Source organism: Crocuta crocuta, unplaced genomic scaffold, assembly GCF_008692635.1.
Source record: "Crocuta crocuta isolate KB4526 unplaced genomic scaffold, BGI_CrCroc_1.0 scaffold138, whole genome shotgun sequence".
NCBI classification, from domain to species: domain Eukaryota; kingdom Metazoa; phylum Chordata; class Mammalia; order Carnivora; family Hyaenidae; genus Crocuta; species Crocuta crocuta.
The window spans coordinates 2,177,945-2,197,717 of record NW_027532585.1 but is presented as its reverse complement, the minus strand read 5'-3'; the positions used below and the strand labels follow the sequence as shown (position 1 = coordinate 2,197,717).

The 19,773-nt window shown below is 45.5% G+C and overlaps 1 long non-coding RNA gene across 1 annotated transcript in view; it reads left to right on the top strand.

Annotated features, from left to right (window-relative positions):
- The first annotated feature begins 14,513 nt into the window (after positions 1-14,513).
- Positions 14,514-19,773, top strand: part of LOC144244297 (uncharacterized) — a 14,653-nt gene continuing 9,393 nt past the window's right edge. The window contains exon 1 of the long non-coding RNA XR_013338905.1: positions 14,514-14,678. This is a non-coding gene — a long non-coding RNA (uncharacterized LOC144244297). The remainder of the gene's footprint in view (positions 14,679-19,773) is intronic.

Sequence of the window (19,773 nt, the reverse complement as noted above, 5' to 3'; positions counted from 1 at the left end):
TTGCAGTGGCTCATAGATTCCTGAATTTGGGCGAAGGAATCTGTAATGTTTTTGGAAGAAGAAATACAGATTTTCTGCAATGCAGAGCCATGTTCCTTTCTCTTTATCTGTAAGAAATTCAGACGAAGGTGACAACAGTGTGTGTTAATGTAGCGGCTGCTGAGTTCCCACCAGCCCAGCTGCCTTTACCTTCTTTGCCTGTTAATGGAGCCCCTCTCCTTTCTTCGGGATACAGCCCTTTCCTCCCCTCCAGCCGTGTACTGGGGGCTTCCCTTCATAGTACCTTGCCTCCCAGACCACCACCTCCCTATATGAATTTCCTAGGGCTGCTAAAACCAAATACCATAAACAGGTGCCTTACCACAACAGAAATGTACTCTCTCTCTGTTCTGGAGACCAGAAGTCCAATCAAGATATTGTCAAGGTTGGCTCCTTCTGGAAGTTCCAAAGGAGAATCTGTCCCATGTCTCCTTCCTAGCTTCTGGTAGTTGTTGACAATCTTTGGTGTTTCTTGGTTTACAGCCATCACTCCGGTCTCTGCCTCTGTTGTCACATGGTGTTCTCCCCGTGTGTGTATTTCTGTGTCCAGATTTCCCTCATTTGGGAATGAGGCCCATATTAGCCACCTCCCCCCGCCGCCGGATCCTGTCTGATGTCATCTTGACTTGATTACATCTGCAAAGATGTAATCTTATTTCTAAACAAGGTCACATTCACAGATACTAGGAGTTAGGACAGGAATAGGTCTTTTTGGGGTACACAATTCAGTCCACATTACCTTCTTTTTCATGATGATTGGTCCAATGATAGTCATGTTGCCAAACCTGGGCCAGAGTCCCCATTTGGAATTTCTAATTGGAGCTTTTGGGGGACATCCTCACTTTTCTGCTTGACAGAGTCACGATGGCGCCACTGGCCGCCATGATTCTGCCTTGTGGAGAGGCTTTCCTGAGACACTGGAGATGCATGGAGAAAACTAGAGAGAGGCTGAGAAAGTCCTGATGGTGCTCAGATCCTGACATCCAGGCACACCTTCCTTGAGTTTGCTCATGTGAACCAATAAACATGTGCTCCACTTTTCCCTTCCTAATTTGGTTTGAGATAATATTTTTAGTCATTTGCAACCAAATAACCCTAAATAGTACAATTCAAAGGTAGTGTTTAAAAAATTATGCAAAAGGGTCCTCAAATGGAAGTGCCATCTTGCACAAAAGCGAGTGCTTGGCCATGTTCTCGCCAGTGTGCCTGCATTTGCTTGGCAGGGAAGGGCGTGTGTGCACAATGACAGCGCCCATCTTCCAGACTACGTGGCTTGCAGCACAACTTTCCCAACACTGCTGTGGACGGCCGCAATGGCCGGGGGCGCAACAGTGGGCACAAGCTCTGACCTCACTTTCTTGATTTTTCTTCTCTGCACCCAGGCTTATTCTAACCATCTATCATTTGACTATGAATTTACAAAGGAAAACTTTTCTTGAGTTCCTCAGAACAAAGGAACAATGTAGAATATTGTACTTTTCCTGAGATGACATAAACAGTACTGTAATGAGTATCTTTTCCAGTCGCCTGATTCATTCCAAGTGTGGGATCACATTGCAATATCACTGACAAAGTCTCTGCCATCGAGTGACATACAACAGGCAGGGGGCTGGCCTCTTGGGGCGCCTGCAGGACACTTTCGGCTGCAAATAACAAGCCCTGGCCAGAAGGAGCTTAAATAATAAGGGGTTTCTTATCTTCCAGGACAAGAAGTGCAGACACGGGTATTCAATGACATCATCGCGCCCAGTTGCTCTCTCCCTTTCAGCTCAGCCATTCTCAGCTCGTGGGTAACATTTCCCCTCAGAGATGCAAAGTAGCCTTGGGTGGGGGTGGGGTCCCACTTCTTCAGGTAACAACGTTCAGCAAGGGGGAGCAGCGTTTTCTCCCCTGCACCTGTTTTCACTGGGAAGGAAAACCTTTCATCAGATGCCCCCCACCCCTCCCCTCCGACTTTCCCCCCAATCCTAACGCTGGGATTGGGTCACATGTTCACCTTTGTACCAGTCGCTGCAGAGGAAATTGGATTCTGGCTCTGGCTCGCCAATTAGCATTCCCCTTGGGGCTAGAGACAGCCTGTGAAACCAAGGACACTCCATATTGAACACAACTTGAGAAAGCTGGGGGTCAATTAGCAAGGAAGGGGAAGGGCAACATCAGGGTCTGGAGTAGCACTTGGGGGCCACTGATGAAAAATCCAGAAGCCCTGATGTCAGGTTTATGCAGCAGGCTGCCCTACAGCTCCTTGGGTTAAGTGGTGCATGAGGAACTGGTAAAATATAAAAACTTAAGACATACTTCTTGGAAGGAAGTTGATAGTGTTAAATATTTAATATGCCATATTTAACAGAATTTAATATATTAAATAGTTTATATGATCTATTTCTATATCATATAATAACATGGTATATGTTATATTTTAATATATTGATATTTAATATACAACAAAAAGAGGGCTCAACATTAATGAACTAATCATTGAACTTAAGTTAGTAGAAGAAAAGGAGAATAACTCACAGGAAGAACAGGAGTGAGGGAAGTACTATCACAAGAGCAGACTGTAGCCGTAACAGTAGAAAAACAGTTATTTTATTTATTTTTTTTTCACAAATAGTTTATTGTCAAGTTGGTTTCCACATAAGACGCAGTGCTCATCCCCACAAGTGTCCTCCTCCATGTCCCTCCCCCTCCTTCCCACCCCCATCAGCCCTCAGCTTGTTCTCAGCATTCAAGAGTCTCTCATGGTTTGCCTCTCTCCCTTTCCCCCACCATTTCCGCCCTTCTTCTCCCCCTTGTTCCTCCGTCAAGTTCCTCCTAATCCTCCTATACGTGCAAACATATGGTATTTGTCCTTCTCTGCCTGACTTATTTCGCTCAGCATAACACCCTCAAGGTCCATCCATGTTGCTACACATGGCCAGATTTCATTGTTTCTCATTGCCATGTAGTATTCCATGGTATAGATCAACCACATCTTCTTGATCCATTCGTCCGTTGATGGACACTTAGGCTCTTTCCATGTTTTAGCTATTGTGGAGAGTGCTGCTATGAACATTGGGGTACATGTGCTCCTATGCATCAGCATTTCTGTATCCCTTGGGTAAATTCCTAGCAGTGCTATTGCTGGGTCATAGGGGAGTTCTATTGTTAGTTTCCTGAGGAACCTCCACACTGTTTTCCAGAGGGGCTGTACCCGTTTACATTCCCACCAACAGTGTAGGAGGATGCCCGTTTCTCCACATCCTTGCCAGCATCTCGTGTTCTCTGATTTGCTCATTAGAAAAACATTTTTAATGGAGAGGATCAACAAAGTCAGTTTGGTTCTTTGAAAAGACTAAAAAATTTTTCCAAATCTGGAAAGAATGATCTAGAAACACAATATTAGAGATTAAAAATGTTAGAATGTGGACATTAAATTATACTAGGTTAGTGTAAATCACTTAAGCCTACAAATATTAAAGTTTAGATGAAATGGAAAAATTTAGAAAAAATACAGCCTACCAAGATTGATTTGAGAAGAAATATGTACTGAATAGTTTTATAATGTAAGGAATTTGAACCATTTGTTAAAATCCTTTCCACAAAGGATATCCAGATGCTTTTTACTGACAAGTTCTGTCAGATGTTCAAGAAATAAATGATTCATTTAATTTTATTTTTTATTTTTAAAAATTTATTCATTTATTTTGAGAGAGAGCAAGAGTGAGAGAGAGGCAGAGAGAGAGAGGGAGAGAAGGAGAGAGAAAATCCTAAGCAGGATCCATGCTGTCAACACAGAGTCGGACATGGGGCTTGATCTCATGAACCATGTGATCATGACCTGAGCGGAGATCAAGAGTTGAATGCTTAACCAACTGAGCCACCCAGGTGCCCAATAATTTGTTTTATACAAATTATTCCAGTACATATATAAAAAGAACAATACTCAGCTCAGTTTTTCCCTCTTTTAAACATTTTTTTAGTTTTTAAAATTTATTTATTTAAATTCAAGTTAACATACAGTGTAGTATTGGTCTCAGGAGTAGAACCCAGTGATTCATCACTTACATACGACACCAGTGCTCATCCCAACAAGTGGCCTCCTTAATGTCCATCACCCTTTTAACCCATCGTCACACCCACCTCCCCTCCAGCAACCCTCAGTTTGTTCTCTGTCTTTAAAGAGTCTCTTATGGCTGGCCTCCCTCTCTGTTTTTATCTTGTTTTTTCTTCCACTCAGCTCATTTTTTGGGAACTGGATGACTTTGATTCTACAACCTGATAAGGACTGAATGGAAAAGGAAAATCACTCATAAATATAGTTACAAAAGTCCTAAAGAAAATATTAGCAAGCAAAGTCCTGCAACAATTAAATCCAAATCATGAATGAGTTGGATTTGACTTAACATTATAAAACCGACTAATATAAATGATCATATTAACAAAAGTCTTAGGATAAGCTCAACACATCCAATATCTGTTCATGGTAATAGCTCTAATTGAGCCAAAGACTGACCATGCCAGTTTGGATGGCCCATTGGTGAAGTAAAAATTTCTCACACTGTTCTCTTGATGTTCAGTGGAAAGTTGACCACNCTGTATCCCTTGGGTAAATTCCTAGCAGTACTATTGCTGGGTCATAGGGAAGTTCTGGTGTTAATTTTTTGAGGAATATAAGTCTTGTACCTTGTTACATGTAATGATCTTTTATTTTTAAAAATGAAAATAGGCATATGTTATATATACTGTTCTTCTCCTTACTTAATTTCATTTGACATACTATAGACATATTTTCTTTTCAGTATATATAGATCCGCTGTGCTAATAGTTATATAGAATTTCATTGTATATAAACCATAATTCATGAACTTCAAGAAAATATAATTTAGTAGCCTGAAGACTGACTGCAACTCTTAATGTATTTAGAATCTTAATCAAGTTGGATTAAGTTGGATTAAGTTGGATGGAATCAAAACCATATAACATAAAAAACTGGGAACTCAATGGATTTTTGTCCCTTAAGGAAAAATTTGGGCTCCTCTGGGCTGTAAATCGTCTCCCTGTGAACTGAGATTTGGGCACATGTGACAAAACAACTTTTGAAGGTTACCTTTCTGTATATGGGTCCAAAAGTGAGACAGGACAAGGTCAATAGTGCTTCTGGGGATGAGATCCAAATGAGAGAAGTAGACTACAAAGTCCATGAACACCAAGGGCTTTCATTCTAGAAAATATCTTATAACCACTCCAACTAGCCTCTTTCCCCCAGGAAATTGTTGAGATGTTTCTTTCCTTTTCTTTTTTCAAATGTTTGTTTATTTTTGAGAGAGAAAGAGAGAAGAGAGAGGAGCAGAGAGAGAGAGAGAGAGAGAGAGAGAGAGAGAGAGAGAATCCCAAGCAGGCTCTATGCTGTCAGCTGGGAGCCTGATGTGAGGCTCAATCCCATGAACTGTGAGATCATGACCTGAGCCCAAACCAGGAGTCAGATGCTTAACTGACTGAACCACCCAGGCACACCTGGGATGTTTATTTCAAAGAACATGGTCCGTGATTCCCTGGTTGGTGGACTCCCTGTGGAGCATGAAGGCGCTGGGCAGACACCCTGTGGAGCAAAGGGTATTGGGCAGATGGGGTGAGAATCCGAGTCTCACGGCACATCGCTGCACTCTGGCTGGTGTCTTGGGCTCTCCTGAACCTTCTTTCCTCATCTTTAAAATGGGCAGGATGTTCCCAATCTTACACGGTATTTGTGAGATCTCAGTAAGGACAGGCTCCCCTCCCGCAGAAGGACCAGTTTAAGAACGTAGCATAGGGGCGCCTGGGTGGCTTAGTCGGTTAAGCGTCTGACTTTCGCTTAGGTCATGNCTCCTAGAAATAAATAAAAATATTTAAAAAAAAAAAAAAAGAATGTAGCATATGCCTTGCCATCTTGGGAGTTTGTTATTTCTGGGAATGTTTGTACCTGGGGTCAGACGGTGCTCTTCCTTGTGCACACGCCTCACAATCAGAGCGAGGATGAGCAAGTATACAATGATTTCTGGGCTAAGCCAGCTGTTAACTGTTCAGTTTTCCTTTTCACTCATTTACCCCCACTAAGCCCTCAGAGCACCAAGGAGCAATGGTGCAGTCAAACGAAACATTCCTAGGGCAGACTGGGGGGGACTTTAAGCACCCCTCAACCCCACAAACAATGGGACAAAAATCCCAGCTAGATGGTTCTATCTTGTCCCCTGTTTCCTTTCTCTTGCCCTCCCACTAGACGTCTCTCCTTCCCTGTGTAGATCTCAGCCAGATGAAAAACCTGGGTTAATAGACTCAGCCATTACCTGCGAGCAGTTTAATGACCCTATAGTTTTACTGGAGTATAGCCTTTGGGGTTTCAAGCCAAATTGGCTGGCCAAGCCAAATTCTTGCCAAGATCTTTTTTAACAAGAGATGTGGTCATGCCGGTCGCTACAAGAGTTTTCCCTTCATATTTTTGCATCAGTAACACCATCGTGGGCATATAAAGATGACAAGAGCCTCTTCCATCAATGCCTGACTCCTGATGATGTGGCACCTGTCACCTTGGCCACCACTGGCTCTCCGCAGTTACGTGCAGCTGCTGCTAGTCACATGCAGGCCCTTCTTGGGCCACATCCAAGCTCTTCACAGCTCCCCTGCCCTTCCCAAACACTCGCCCTGGTGGTAGGGGATTCAGTACTGAGAGGTTCAAGGGCCCTGTGGTGGGACCGTTGTAGCCCCAGGATGGAGCACAGTACCTATGCAGGGCAGGTACCCCAAAATCTCTGTGGAACAAATCCTTGTGTGTTCATGGACCACCGAGTTGTATATCCCCTCCATCTAATCCTTCTACACCTTCTTGCCTTGGAAGCGTGTATTAGTTGGCCAGGGTGGCCATAACGAAGTAGCACACACTTGGCAGCTTAAACAGCAGAAACTGTCCCACAGTTCTGGAGGCCAGAGGTCCAAGATCAAGGTCCGCAGGGTCGGTTCCTTCTGAGAGCTGGGAGGGAGAATCTGCTCCAGGACTCTGACCTAGCTTCTGGTGGTTTGCTGGTGATCTTAGCATTCTCTGGCTTGTGGATGTATCACTCCGAACTCTGCCCTCACATCCATGTAGCCTTCTACCAGGGTGTATGTGTCCAAATGTGCCCCCCTTTTTAATTTTATTTAAAAGTTAAAAAAAAATTTTAAACATTTATTTTTGAAGAAGAGAGAAACAGAGAGCAAGCAGGGGAGGGGCAGAGAGAGAGGGAGATACAGAATCTGAAGCAGGCTCCAGGCTCTGAGCTGTCAGCACAGAACCTGATGCAGGGCTCGAACTCACAAACCATGTGATCATGACCTGAGGTGAAGTCAGATGCTTAAGTGACTGAGTAACCCAGGTGCCCTGACCCTATTTCCAATTAATGTCACGTTCTGAAGTCCTGGGGATTAGGATGTGACCATATCAGTTTTGGGGCGGGGGATGCAATTCAGCCTATAGCAAGGGGTTACCAAGCAGTACAGTTACTTTCCCTTGTTCTCAATTCTCCATTTATGTTAGAAAAGGTTGAAAGTTAGGTTGATTCCTGTAAAGTCTGAACACAGCTGAGGAGGAACAAGGAAATGTTCTTCACATTAACACAGCTTGAAGAATTTGGGGTTTTGTCTGAAAATGACAACTGAGGCTGAGAATCTTAGTGGCTGAATAAACTAGACTATTCTCCTTCCACCTTGTGTATCATGCGAAGAAACCCTTTTTTTTCTCTTTGGAATTCACAAGTTGTTTGCATAAGAATACCTCGTTTTTAGCTTTGTGACTTTGTTACGTGACATGTAGTGCTGTCCTGTGACTGGAGGGACACAGTCCACACAAGGTTTGTTAGAAGAAGCCTTTTCTCTAGTGCTTACTCTAGCAGGGACCGCTCTAAGCCTGGGACACATCCAATTGTCCTCAGCTCGGTAATCGGCTGTGACAATCATGCCCTGACAAACACGGAGCTGGCGCGCACGCAGCGGCCAGCAGGTGGCGCCCGAGCGGGGTGCGAATCCCATTGGGCGGGTTCCGAGCTGGGAGAGACCCAGACCTGGGGAGATGCGGGGTGATTGACGCCTGACTCCAGCCTCAGCGGCTGCCGACACCCCCTTGGAGAATACAGACACCCCCCCCCCCCGGCTCCATGAGCAAGACTGCCTTCAAAGGGGGGGGGAATGGAAGAGAATAGTGCTGAGACAGAGACTCCTGTCTGAGGCCTACTTGGGTTCTCCGTTCATTTTTTAAAAAGTTTTTATTTAAATTCTAAGTAAGGATAACGTACTATTAGTTTCAGGTGTGCAAGATAGTGACGCAACACTTCATACATCACCTGCTGCTCATCCCACGTGCACTCCTTAATCCCCATCACCTGTTTCACCCATTCCCCCACCTCCCCTCCCCAAGCATCAATTTTCTATAGTTAAGAGTCTGTTTNAGCTGAAGTCGGACGCTTAACCGACTGAGCCCCCCAGGCGCCCCCTTCATTTTTTATTTTTGCCACCTGCATTTCTGGAGAAGCGGGGCTGCAGTCAGGTGCCTGCCGACGGTGCTGCTCCCCTGGTGACAGAGCAGGCCCGGGAGGCAGGCAGCTGTGGGTTTGCCCTGGAAGAGTCACCTCTCCGTGGGCCCTGCGGAGCCTGTCCCCTTTGGACAGTTCATTAGCAGCTCCCAAGGTTTGCAGCAGAGAAAGGAGCTCATAGGGAGTGTTGGGTTTGGGGGAGGAGAGGCTGGCAGGAGCGAGACTGGACTCGGTGGCTTACAGGCACGGAGGGGGCTCGCCGCGCCCTCCCTCCTTTCCACTGGGAAGCAAATACGAAGCCTGGGTCGCCAAGGTCCCTGCGAAGACGCACATGTTGTATTTGGGGAGAGGGGAAAGGCCTGGTAGTGGAGGACATCTCTGCTGCCCTTGGAGGTGACAGGTGTCAGCGCCAGCGGGCTGGCCTTCAGAACGGGTGAATGAATGATTCACTGGGGCTGCAGAAGTAGAAAGCAGAGAGGCTGGATGGCGTGAAGGGAAGAAAAGTCAAATGTGGCCAGCTTCGCTCTCTTGCCTCGGGCTGATCTGGAATTTTTGCCTTAGGGTTGGCTCATTGCTGTGGTTAGTAATGATGGAGGGATGGAGAGAACACTGGCTTGTGAGTGAGTGACTGAGTCACTTTACGGGCTTATGTGTACGGCTGCTTTCTTATCTGTCAAATGGGATGGCACATTTCCAGAATGGGCCGAGGCTAGAAATGTCGGGTTTGCAGTTCCCCACTGGGGTCCAGTTCCCATCCAGCTCTGCGGCCTTCGGTGTGAACTGGAACATCTCTAAGCCCTAAACAGTCGTCTCTCAGCAGCCCATCAGGGAGATACATTGGGATTGGGGGTGGGGCTTTCCGTGGGACTGACCCACTGAGGATCAGGACCTGCGTTTTCTTAATATATATATTTTTTAATTTATTTCTAGGAGAGAGAGAGAGAGACAGCGTGAGCAGGGGAGGGTCAGAGAGGGAGTCACAGACTGAAACAGGCTCCAGGCTCTGAGCTGGCAGTCAGCACAGAGCCCGATGTGGGGCTCGAACCCACGAACCGCGAGATCATGACCTGAGCGAAAGTCGGACGCTTAACTGACTAAGCCACCCGGGTGTCCCAGGACCTGCGTTTTCTATGATGGAATGTGGTTTTTTAAGTGGTGCGCATATGGATCTGACTCCTGCCTTTTGTGTGGATGAGACAGAATCTAACCAGAGCAGATTGGAGAGGACAAAATCAGTCCCACCTGGAAGCATGTGAGACAAATCAACATTAGCTTGTCAGAAACTTGTACGTAGGAGTAGAGTCTTGGGAAACCACAGTATGTTAATGACTGAATTTAGTTTTGTGAATATCTGCAGACATGTGCTGTGAATGTAAATCGTAACCTTCACAATGCAGTATCTTCCTGTGTGGGTTAAACTCAAGGAAGGCTGAAGGGTTTATGATGTTTCTTCCCACTACAATTGATACGGATTCAAATCTCAAGTGAGACAGGTCAACCTCCTTTATCACTGACCCGAAGCAAGCATTGTCTCATAAAATGTATCTGATTTGGTTTCCCACTGTGAGTTCTCTTGTGTAATGTTTGCCTCATTTTCTGGCTTCAAATGTTGCAATAGTTTTCTGCCCTACCCTGCATTCTGGCACATGGCAGGCATCACAAAAATTGGTTGAACAAACCTTGGAGTGAAACTCTAAATAACTCTTGGGGGCACCTCTAGGGCTGAATCAAAATTAGGTCCTGTTCAGTTTCGCTTTCTCTCTCACCGGAGCCCTTTAAAATAAAAGAGTCTCGAGCTTTTTGGGGTCAGGGCTGTCTCTGAAAGCCTGATGAAATTTGCAACCCTCTTTTCACATGTTAGAGCAACCCTCTTTTCAAAACGTTACATGCAACATTTTGTAAATTCCAGAGAGTTCAAACTCAGGTGGTCCCTCTCTGGTTAAGAGTCTCAAGCAAACTTGTCTTTTTCAGGTTCCTTGATATGAATGGAGACACTTAATGAGAGGAATGTTGTGTTCATGGCCTGAGGCATGGAGAGATGGACTGTCAGTAACTTTATTTTGATGAGTTCCATTCCTGCTCCCTCTGCAAAGATGTGCAGGAAAATTCCAGAGCAAGGACAGGAAGATAAGTATAATGGTCTCCAATCGTTGGGGGTTGTTTTGTTTACTGATTTTCTAGTTATCGGTTTGATGTACAAATATTTATTTTTCTGGTTTATTTCCTCCCTTCTTCTCAAGGGAGATAACAATAGGAGACTTGGTTGGAAACACCAAACGGTTCAGAGTGTGCGTATTCCCGTGCTATGCCTGCATCGGTTGAAAATGAGCCCTAAGGTATAGTCATTTTTAGAATAATCACGTCTGTTTTCTTGTTAACACTGACAAATTAGATTTCTTCCCCTGCGGTCTCTAAGACTTCCTAAATGAAGGTGCTCTACACAGATGTAGCGTTCAGGCCTGCATTCAGCTCTGGCTTCCAACTCTGCATAATTGTTATGGATTACTTTCTGTGTGCGCTCAGATAAGTGATTTTCCAGCCACTGCCCTGTGCAAACATTCGACTTGAAAAGAGTATGTGAAATGGATGGTGGTGAGTTCCGATGATGCTCCTAGGTCATCTTCCACCAATTCAGCTTTGAACTTGCTGAAGCCTGTTTGATGCCATTCTGACTATGGCCAGTGGAGTCATGTTCAAGTTTCGGTACAGCATTTTACAAGTCAAGCAGTTTTGTGACTCAGCCACCCAGCCAACAAGAGTTCGCTCCTTGGTGAGTCACAGATAGAAACTGCAACAGATGAGTTGTCGCGCAAAGGACAGTTTATCTACAGCAAATAAGGAGATCACCAATAACTTCCAAACTGCGACTCCCCGAGCAAGGGTGTAGCAGGATTCATGACACTGAGGCTTTTCTTTCCAGGAAGCAATTTCATTCCAGCCGGCGTCGCTCAGTAGGGTTCGTACCCAAGAACTGAGCCCCAAACACCACGTGGCGTGGTTTTTTAAATATATTTTTCACTTCTTTGTCTCCCATATATGGTAACACACAAACATGCAGTCTGATTAGTGTGGTCTCATGTTACAAGGTCGTGAGGGATGTCGTCACATACACGAATAGCAAGTTTGCCTTGACATGTTCTTTTTTTTTTCTTTCTTAGGGAGGGGACCCTACCACAAGGAAGAATTGATTCCTTCTATTTAGGGTTAGAATGAATATTTAGATGGGGAAGCCTTGTTGTTGTATGTGGAAGCTGGCATAAGGTTGCACATGTACCTTAAGGAAATGTGCTTATACATCCATTGTACATGATGTTGGTGAGGCTGCTGGACTCCTTGGGTGGAGATTTTAGTATTATAATGAGGTACAGGTAACTGTCTGTCACTCTGGGGGTTGCTCTGTGGTCCATCTGCACGGATGTGAGTCCAGAATTGAGTTCAAGCTGCTCTGGGCAGTCTGGGCAGTCCTTCCTGCCTGAGGGGTATTTTCGGTTTCCATCATGGGATGTTAAACCCCTTGGGTCTTCTGCCTGAGTTAAAAGACAAGCTGGAAAGAAGAGCTTAAGGAAAAATGTGGAACAAAGATTGGTGGGTAGAAGCAGGTGAGCCGTAAAGGTCAGTCCTGGGGTCCAGCCGGTGGCAGTTTCGAATTCTAGGGCATTACTTTCTGGGGAGAGAAGGGGTTAGAGTAATGGCCTGGGATTCAAAATTGATAGATCTCTCATGTACAGCACCTTTTGTTAAAGAACAAAAATTCAACCAAATAAATTTAAAGAGCTAATTGGCTTTATTCAACTATTCGTGAGTCAGGCAGCATCCCATGTAAGAAACAGTGTGCTTGAGGAGCTGGACAACATAGAAGGCTTCTATAGGCAGACATGGAGCAGCACAAGGAAGTTATTAGCAAAAGGGAAGGATTGTTTCAGGCGAAGTCACCTTCCCTTAGTGGGGAGGGCAGGGGTCTTAGGCAGATAACCTCAGGAGTGTTGAACAACTGGTTGGCTTAAAATTCCACCCATGGGGGGCTCCCCGGTGGCTCCGTCGGTTAAACACCTGACTTCGGTTCAGGTCATGATCTCTTGGTTCATGGGTTTAAGCCCCGTGTTGGGCTCCGTGCTGACAGCTTGAAGCCTGCTTCAGATTGTGTCATTCCTCTCTCTCTGCCCCTTCCCCACTCACGTTCTGTCTCTCTCTCTCAAAAATAAATAACCATTAAAAATAAATAAATAAAACTCCCCTCCTGGGAAAGGCGGAAACTGCAGTGAGGTTAGATATTAAGTCTTTGTGGGCCTTAACCTCAGCGACTCCACTTTGGGCCTCTTGTTTCTGTTTAACACCTTTCTTAGATTAAGAGTGTGTGCAGGTGAGCTGTAAAGCAAATCTCACAGAGCCTGAAGCAGCACAAAGGTGACCTTCCTCGTGTGTTCTCACTACCCCTGATTTGGTTGAAAACTCAGGTCTGTTTCTCTCTGTTGGGAAGTTGGTCTTTGAGTACGGAGGTAGGTTTATGCCTTCAGATGAGCATGGGACTATGTGGAGTGTAGCCTGAGGAGTCCTCGGGGGTGGAGATGGGGGTGGGGGGACACAACTTTGATCTCCCACCCTCAGGTGTCCAGCACAAGGTAGATGTAAGAAACTGCACATTTAAAGTAAGAGCTTTGGGANCTATGAGCGCTGCTATATCCAAGAAGACTCTCTGACTGTCCAGGGCAATCCTTTCAGAGAGTGTTTTTTGAATGGTCTCTCTTGGTCTCTCCTGTTGGGACCTTGGTTATTTTATTTTCCTATTCATAGTGATATTTGGGACTCTTCACCTTGTGTACTCTGGCTTGTTTCTTGAGGTAGCCCTGGAAAAGAAAACAGACAGACAAACACACAGGGAGCAGGAGCACACAAACGCACAGGCTAATTCAACTAAGATGCAAAGCGAGAGGGAAAACGAAAAAGTTAAGAGAAAAGACGGAGGAGGGAGGGCGAATAATAGGGAGTATAAAATATATAAAAGGGTCAAAAAGGAGAAAAGAAAAGGAAAAGAGAAGAAAACATATGGACAAAGAACGGTTTAAAGCATATAACCAGATTTCTCAGCTTCAGTTAAATAGCCGTGTGTATGGAGTGCTGGTTGAAGAGCATAGAGAAAGAGAGAGAAGACAGGGCGGGATGAGGCAAAATTGGAAATAGAATGAACAGGCAGAAGGGATAGGACGCTTTTTTCAAAGAGGTAAAGGGTAGAATATGGTTGGATAGGTGAGAGAAGGATGCTGGTATTATCCAGAGAAACTATATAGTCTAATTACTCCTGAGAGAAAGAGATGAAAAGGTTGGGAGGTGTAGAATTTACATCTACAGAATGGACTAAATTTGGTTGTTTAAGCACGCCGGTGACCAGAGGTAATCAGTAAGTGTTCTGCGGAAAAAAAGAGAAAAAACAAAAACAAACAAACAAACAAACAAAAAAACGAAAAAAAAGGGGGGGAAAGGGAGGAGGGCAGCTCTCAAGCACGGATGGGCGTGGTGTGATCCAATGAGTCAGGCGGGAGTTCTGCCTGGAGGTTGTAGGGAGGAGAGTGGTGGCGCCCCACCTCGCTTTTATAGGTGTGTAAACTTCCTGATCCAGGGGCTCAGGCAAAGTTTGTTGAGCTTTTCAACCCAGGCCAGTCCCAGCCTCCAAATCCTAGGCCAAGCACCCCTCTGAAATTGCCGCAGGCGATCCCCTGGCTTCCCCCTCAGGGCGATTCCAATCTTCCAGGCTGGCTCTGGGGGCGGAGCCAGAAGCTGCTGCTCCTCCTCCTCCGGGTGGGGCNGGGCGGGGGGCCTTGTCTGCAGGCGCGCTGAGCCCGCTGGAGTGAGGAGATCAAGTTCCCTTTGTGACTCGTCACTGAAAACGTGAACTCGAGGTCACATCTGCCAGTGTTTAGCGCCTTGCCCTCCCTCTAGAGTTGCAGCCAGCCAGGAGCACAGACACCGGTGCCTGCGCGCCTCCTCAGGGTTCCAGGCCCACCTCGAGGGTAATGGCTGCAGGCGTGCAGCCTCTCCCCGCCAGCCAGGAGCCCGCACAAAGAAGCAAATCGCGAGCGCAGCCCCTCCTGGGCGACTTGGAGCGTGGAGGGGCCTGACGTGCAGGTATTTTGTGCGCAAGGATTTTCTACCCCCTGAGCAGAGGTTTTTCTGTTTCGGACTCTCTTTTTCCCCTCTCACTCCCCACAGAGGGGGTGGCCCGTCTCTCCAGTCTCCAATCCAGGCCCGATTGTCACTTCCCCAGTTCGCACTCATGTTCGAAGTCTTTCTCAGTGGAATCTGTGTCCTATCTCTCCCAATCTCTTGGGTTTGGTACAGTTTCCTATGGCTTCAGATCTTTTCCGTGTGATGCCTGGGCGCGAGTGCAGGTACGGAGCTCCCTACTTCTCCGCCATCTTGCCCCCCAAAGCTAAAGTTATTTTTATTATTTTATTTAAAAAATTTTTAACGTTTACTTTTGAGAGAGAGAGAGAGAGAGACAGAGCATGAGTGGAGGAGAGGCAAAGAGAGAGGGGGACAGAGGATCCAAAGTGAGCTCAATGATGCCAATGGCAGAGATCCCGATGTGGGGCTCAAACTCTTGATCCACAAGATCATGACCCAGATGTGGGGCTTGAACTCTTGAACCATGAGATCATGGCCCCAGATGAAGTCGGACACTCAAACAACTGAGCCACCCAGGCACCCCTCAACTAAATCCATAGTTCTTTGATTGAATCCACTTCTCCTCAGAAGACTATGGCCTATCTGAAGGATTTTATGCTTCTCTGTTGAGTCCTGTGGAGGACAGGATGGCTGCCGCTCTCATAATTTTGTTTTATTAGAAGCATTTATCATACAGTCCTAACTCTTATTTTTGTATTAAAATTTCCATATGGCTTTTCTTAAAAAAGATATAAAGTAAAGGTATTGTCTTATTGCAATATTAAAAAATTTTTAATGTTTATTCATTTTTGAGAGACCGAGAAGGACAGAGCGCAAATAGGGGTGGGGTAGAGAGAGGGGGAGACATAGGATCTGAAGCAGACTCCAAGGCTCTGAGATGTCAGCACAGAGCCCTACGCAGGGCTCGAACTCACAAACCGTGAGATCATGACCTGAGTTGAAGTCGGACGCTTAACTGATTGAACCATCCATCCACCTTATTGCAATTTTTAAAAAAAATTTGAAGTGAAATTCACAGGACATAAAATTAACCATGTTAGAGTGAAAAATTTCAGTGAGGTTTGGTACATTCACAATGTTGTGCGATCACCACCTCTATTGAGTTTTAAAACATTTTCATCACCCCACAAGGGGACCCTGTGCCTATTAAGTCATTGCTTTCTGTTCTCCCCTTCCTTAAGCCCCTGGCAACTAGCATTCATTCAGCCTCTATGGATTTATCTATTCTGACATTTCATGTAAATGAGATCATATGACACGTGGCCTTTTGTGCCTTGCTTCTTTCTCTTAGCATTATGTTTTCAAGGTGCATGCGCACTGTGACAAGTCTCAGAACTCCACTCCTTTTTGTGGCCAAATAATATTCCATTGAGTGGATATGCTGCAGTTTGTTTATCCATTCATCTATTGATGGACGTTTGGGCTGTGCCCGTCTTGTGTTGAATGCCTTGTTTTGGAATTAGACACAAGAGCAAAGGACATGAATGTGGCATTCTTTGTTGGAAGTGTCACTCCACAGTACATGTAGCAAGGCAATGATGACACTTCCACCGGAAATAGAGAAGAAAGTTCCCATTATTTGGCGAGTCAGTGGGGAAGCCTGGAACAGCTCTGCTTTCCCACCCTCAACTCATGTTGGTTCTCAAGATTAACTAGACAAGGCATAATATCCAGTAATAATTCCAACCCGGCCTCGCTTCACAGCTATTTTTTAAAAATCATTGGTAGTTTAGTGGAATGTAAACCTTTCCTTTCATTTACATCTTGCTTTCCCCAGAACATTTGTCTTTTTAGAAAATTATTTATTTATGTATGTTTATTCATTTTTGAGAGAAAGACAGAACTCGAAAGGGGGAGGGGCAGAGAGAGAGGGAGACACAGAATCCAAACCAGGCTCCGGGCTCTGAGCTGTCAGCACAGAGCCCGATGCGGGGCTCAAACCCACAAACTGCAAGATCATGACCTGAGCTGAAGTCAAGGGCTTAACTGACTGAGCCACCCAGGCACCCCCTGTCTTTTTTTGATAGATATTTTTTCAAGTCAACTTCCCTCAAGCAACCCACAGTGAAATTCTACAAATGAATCACATTTCCTGTCACTTATGGAGACAGAAAGTCTAAGATGGGGAAACTCTCAGGCCTCTGTTTCAATTCCTCAGATGGCAATATTTTTCAGTGGGTAGCACATTCAAGGCCTTACCACCGAGACATGTTTCTTGCAGAAAAATAGGAGCTGACATATTTTCCTCCATTAAATTTTGATATGTTCTCTTTTCTCCATTTAAAATACCTGGACTCAGTGCTTTTAGAGCTTCTTTTTTCCTGGCCCCATGGAGAAATCTACCCTGATGAGAACTGGTCAAACAGAATGCCTGCTCAGACCCAGACGTGGTTGTTTTTTGACCATTTTATGTCATTTCATCTGAATGGAAGTTTCATTGGACATTCGTCAGAATATCGCTGTAATTTGTAGGGAAGTGTCTCTGGGAGGCCCGAGTGGGTTGCCCAGAACAGAGTTTCTGTCTCCTGCATCCAGAGGGAGCCCTTGAGGAGTCTTCCTTATCCCCATATGTCTCGAGGATTTATAGTTTGCATTCTAGTCTTGGAGAATGCAGACCTCATGAACCCCAAGAGATTGCTAATTGCTTTCAAGAGATTGCTTTCAAGAGATTGCTAATGTGGTCTTAGATATATGGTCTTATGTCAAATTCCAGTGGAGAAGTGAGGAATAATGCTCTCCCAACCATTCCTAGCCTTAGGCTCCAGTTCCCAGCTTTATGGAAGATAACAGGAGAGTAATGAAAGAAACAAATATTCTTAGGGCAATAAAAAAAGCTGTGTGGGAACTTAGGGAAACACAGTCATTCGTTTGTAGCCAATATGCTCATCACACTTTTAGGTCCTCATCAGACCCGGGCTCAGTCCACCATGTGTTAGGCACACATTGATGTGTCCTGTGGGTGATTTAGAATCTGGTATCCTTGGTTCTGGGCTCTACCCCATACCTTCTGCATCCTACTGAGCAAGTCACTTAGCCTCTCTGAACGCCAGTCCCCTCATTATAAGGTGGTCATAATTCCTTAGGGTTATTATGAGGATAAAGGGAGATCATACATGTAAAATGCTTAGCCCAGTCCCAGCTAATTAAGTGAGGTTCCGTGAAAGGTGCTTATTTTTGGTATTTAGATAATTGCCAAGCATGACGATTAACCTCAGTCTTTTGAGAAAAACATCTTGAGACCTGAAACAGATGAGGTAGTTTCTAATGAAGCATTCATGTTACCCCATAACATCCAGTAATGAGTGTGGCCTTACGTTTCAGGGTAGTGTAGTGTTGATCAATGGAGCAACCCTAAATCCAAATGGAAAATCTGCTTTGCTGGAGGAAAGGGTCGCAGAGACTCTAAGGCAGGATGGATGTGCATGAAATTGATTGACATGGACTGCTGAGAAGTAGGATTTCGTGGGCCAAGAACAACCATTCAGGAATTTTTTAAAAATGTGGTTGGCAATGATTAATAACCATTGCATGGATCACCGGCAAGAATTCACCTTCTTGATAATTCATATATGTGTCCAGCAGACATTTATCCAGTTCTCAAGGCCAGCCATGCAGAGTGCTGACCCTGGGGGACAAAGTCCCTGTCATGTCCTCAAGGAGGTCTCAGTCTGTGCAGAACACACTGGGAGCACAGAGGTGGAGCACCTCACCCAGCAGGGCCCCAAAATTTTCCCGAGGTAGGGGACCCATGATCAACCCACATAGGAATGAAGCAGGTGAATGAGGTAGCTGGGGTTGGAGAGGGCAGTGTCCTTCCGCACAGTGAACAGTGAATTCTCTGTCTGCTGTGGGAGCTTGGACCATTTTTGTTGGTCGCAGGCCAAAGTGTGTTAAATAGAAGAGACATCTAAGGAGGCCACGTTGATTGTTAGGGGAATTTGAAGTGAAAGAAGAATGACCACCTCTCCCCGCAAAGCAAGAAAACCAAATCTGCACAGCCAAGGAAAGGAATGGGCTAGAGGCTGACCACAGGGAACAGAGATGGGGGGTGTCCCTCATGGTGCGCTGGAGAGCCTTGAGCATTTGGTGTTGCTGGTGCATAGATGGGAAGGTTAGGGTGGTGACAGAAGAAGTGGGCAAAGTGGCAAGGGCCACACAGTCCTTGGACCCCATCCATAGGTGACAGGAGGTCATGGAAGGCCTTTTGACACAGGAACTAAGAGGTCAGATTCCTGGGCAGTGTTAGTTTTTTGTTTAAACTTTATTTATTTATTTATTTTTAAAGTTTATTTATTTGTTTTGAGAGAGAGAGAGAGCACAAGCAGGGGAGGAGCAGAGAGAGAGGGAAAGAGAGAGAATCCTAAGCAGGGTCCGTGCTGTCAGCACAGACCCCAAGGTGGTGCTGGAACCCATGAACTGTGAGATCATGACCTGAGCCAAAAACAAGAGTCTGACACTTAACGGGCTGAGCCCCCCGGTGCCCCTTGTTTTTGAGTTTTTAGAAAATTACTTCTCTTTCATTGGTTTCCTTTTCTCTCGATTTGTNACGAACCGCAAGATCATGACCTAAGTGAAAGTCGGACGCTTAACCGACTAAGCCACCCAGGCGCCCCTCTCGATTTGTCTTCTACATGTTCAATACGGCAATTGGGTGATGAAAATTCAGTGGTGATTTCCTGCCCATGCGCTGGAGGAGTGATTGCAACGGTGCAAAACGTCTTCCCAGCTGTCGCCCCGAAGGCTCCCCTTAGGAACAGTGTTCTTAACCGTGAGCCGTTTGGGTACAGGCTTCTGAGCAGTAAGTGTGGGAGGCCACCTCTGGGACAGTGCTGTTGACTGGATTTACGTGACCCCCTGGGATGTCGGCACAAGGTCAAGGTCAACTGTCATTTATTGGACTCTTTGCTTTCCTGGAAGCAGGTCACTTACTATAAGTCTGTCAATTCCTTCCCAAGCCTCAATTTTTAAAATTAGCCCCTTTCCACATGTCCCCAAAACATTTGTCAGTGCTGGTTTTATTCTCAGAGCAACTGTG